Raw genomic sequence first — 3,227 nt, forward strand, 5'->3', positions numbered from 1 at the left:
CAAACAGTTACACATCATGCCAAGTCAGAAATATCCTAATGTCTTGCATACACAGACACCCTGAAGGCTTAAGACTATGAATTTTGCATGGAAAGTGTTATAGAAAAGAGAAGTTACATGTCTGTTTATAGTTATTAGAGATGTACAAGATGTACCCTTGTCTGTAAACAATGACTGTACATAATGTATTTTTGACCTGTATTTGACGCCATGGGGGGGCGGATACCCCATTGCTTTAAAAGTGTTCTCCACGTGTATTTTTAGCAGAGAGAGAGAGAAGACTCATGCTGTAATTTTTTGTTCTGTATTAATAAACTCACCGTTTGATTGCACTTTTCTGGGGCCTCCGTGGTTTGTTTCACTGCTCTACATTGATCGATTTCGCGACAGTGCATAACTGAGGATACCTTCATTCAATAAAAATGAAAGAACTCATCGTCCTATTAAATTATTTAGTAATTAGTAAAAGTACTATAGACTCAACACAACACCAAACAGTAATTCAGACAGAGATGAGTTAGAAGGATTGGTTAATTGTTACCCATATAGCCAAAATTAGTGTTAGATTTAGATCTAGGTGCAAATATAGTCAGCTGGTATGGACCCTCATTATATTGTCGAATCATTTAATTGCTAGTAGTGAAGAGCCATTGTTACCCGCATATTACAATAATACAACTTGAAGTTGAAAGGATATGGGTATGTTAGCTGAGCAAACGTAACCAAAATAGAAATATTTAAATTGCAGTCTCAAGTTCAGGTTCAGAGCCACCCCCCTCCTTTGTGGGTCTAATAAAACAATAACATTCAGTTTCTAGTGTGAATCACTTCAAAGAGGGTGGGAGAAGTTGCTGGATTATTTTAATATATCCTACTGACCTCATAGAAGGTGTAAACTAGCTACATAGACTCATTTGTTAAACAGTGAAATATGCATACATAATGAATTAATGATGACGTCTGAATACTGAGATCTCCCTGGCTGTTGTGTACCAAACTTTCTATGGATTGATGGATGCACGGATGTGGTCACGACCTTGTATGTGAGGAGAAGGATTTTCAATTCAATTCTAGTTTTAAAAGAATTTAATTTAAAGGGAGCAAATGAAAACAGTTGAGTATGGATATATGTGCTTGTTCTAGTCCTGTTAGTACTCACTGCAGCAATTTGGATCAACAGAAGAACAACCTGATGATAATAAATTTATATTTTTATCCTGCTACCAGGACACGAGTGGACTCAAGTGCTAGAATAAAACAAGAACAGCAGGGAGAGTAGAATAATGTTAACTGGTCTTTATTTACAAACAGACAGTAAGACAGCAAGTGGGTATGGGGGAGCACAGGAAGGCATGGTCTGGAGAAGGAGACAGAATTGTTAGTCTGCAGACAGTTTTCCAGAGGTTTTTGGAAGACTCTTTCCATAAGTGAGAGGAGTGAACAGAGCCAGGATACTTACTTGACATTCCAGGTTTATCCAGTCACGGGCTGGCTATGTTTGCCACTGGTCTGTGCTCACAAGAGACAAGGAGCCATCAGAGGTTGAGCAGGCAGTGATGGTTTGGTTAGGAAGTGCTGCAGAAGAAGCTGGCAGGTAACTGTCTCATCCAGGTTCATTCAGGTGGCTGTCTCAGTGGCTGTGGGGAGTTTGTCCAGAGCAATGAAATGTGCTGCTTTGGAGAACCTATCAATTACGGTGAATAAGGTGGTCTTATCAGGGGGAACGGGCAAGCCAGTGACAAAATCCAAAGAGATGTGTGACGAGGGGCGATGGGATATGGTGAGAGGCTGTAATAGACCGGCTGGGCGTTGTGTGTTTGACTTATTGTGGGCACAGACGGGACAAGCAGCTACATACTCTTTGACATCTTTGTCTATGGTCTCCCAACAGAAATACCTTTTTATGAGTGAACAGGTGGCTGCAGCCCCCCGGGTGGCCGGAAAAAGACTACAGTTCCGGAGAGGATCCATTGAGGAACACTGGCATCTGCTGGGGCTCGGAAACTGCAGCAAGAAAAATCCAGAAGCGCAAGTACAGCGAAGCTTGAGTGGTGAGTTCCAGGTACTGACTACGAGACAGGAGAACAAGGTTAAGCATACACATTATGAAATGATCAACAAGAGCAACATGAGGCCGTGAACTAACATAGGTTAGCAGATAATCTGGCGAAGACTAGTTTATGAGCGTTGGTCATAAATACTGCCAGTGTAACTGCCATCAGGTGGGAACCCAGGGAGGAGCAAAGAGGGCTCCACCCATAGGAGGAGAGCTGATGCTCTGGAAAGTTACCATGACTAACTCAGACCATGACAGCTAGTTTGATAACGCTGACGTTTTGTTTGCTTCACTGATGATTTTTGTTTTGTATTTGTTTTCTTTGTAATTGAGAATGGTTTCTTTTTGAGAAGCAACGCTGATGATAAGGACCACTTTCCATTTGCTTTAGCCATTGTCTGTTGACTCATTCACTAGCATACCAGGGTAAGGTCAAATGATAATAAAAAAAATACTTCCCTTTTTCTATTCCCAGTCTCTTTTCCTTGGCCTCAGTGGAAATGTCATGAGGTTGATAAAAGGTCTGAAAAAGAATTTATGATTTAGTAAGAGAGAAAAGCAGTGCTCAGCACTTATACTGTTTTTACTTCTTTTTCTCTGCTCGAGAGTAATCCAAGCCCCTTTGTCCTTCTTCTTTAGGATTTCTAAGTAAAATTTAATTCGTCTCTGAGCTGACACAAAGTGAAAATTTGTGTCAGCTTAACAAAGGGGCCTCTCCCTGTTTAAGTCTGTTAGTGTCTGAGTGTAACAACCCAAATCCAAAACTATTCTACAATTCATAATTGTGTCCAATTTAGGATAAAACATAAATGTGTGATACAAATTCAGAGGTATTAAGATAAATTGTAGCAATACTTGTGGGGCATTTCTCTTTTATGCAAGTGGCTAGCTAAGATTATGTTAAATATTAAAGATACATTATTACTAAATTAATGTGCATTTTAGTAAGGGAAATAATGTTGTTTTGCTCTTAATGCTTAAGCACCTTGAACCAACGATTGTTTTGATATGGCATATAAAAAAAATTTAACTTTAAAATTGAAATAACTGTGAACCTAAACCGTACCTCAATTATGCTGCTGTGAGACCTCCTTTCCTTCTTATGTTTCTCCTTTTTCTGCTGTTTTAAAAAGGCAGTTCTTCCTCCCCACTGTCACCAACACCTTGCTCA

At 39.8% G+C, this 3,227-nt stretch overlaps 1 long non-coding RNA gene across 1 annotated transcript; it reads right to left on the bottom strand.

Annotated features, from left to right (window-relative positions):
- Nucleotides 1–1,290: 1,290 nt before the first annotated feature.
- LOC112843327 (uncharacterized) lies at nucleotides 1,291–2,047 on the bottom strand. The gene is made up of 3 exons (XR_003215620.1): nucleotides 1,898–2,047; nucleotides 1,460–1,684; nucleotides 1,291–1,357 (listed from the first exon to the last, which is right to left on the bottom strand). It is a non-coding gene; the product is annotated as an uncharacterized LOC112843327 (long non-coding RNA).
- Between the last annotated feature and the right edge of the window lie 1,180 nt (nucleotides 2,048–3,227).

Source organism: Oreochromis niloticus, linkage group LG20, assembly GCF_001858045.2.
Source record: "Oreochromis niloticus isolate F11D_XX linkage group LG20, O_niloticus_UMD_NMBU, whole genome shotgun sequence".
Lineage (NCBI taxonomy): Eukaryota > Metazoa > Chordata > Actinopteri > Cichliformes > Cichlidae > Oreochromis > Oreochromis niloticus.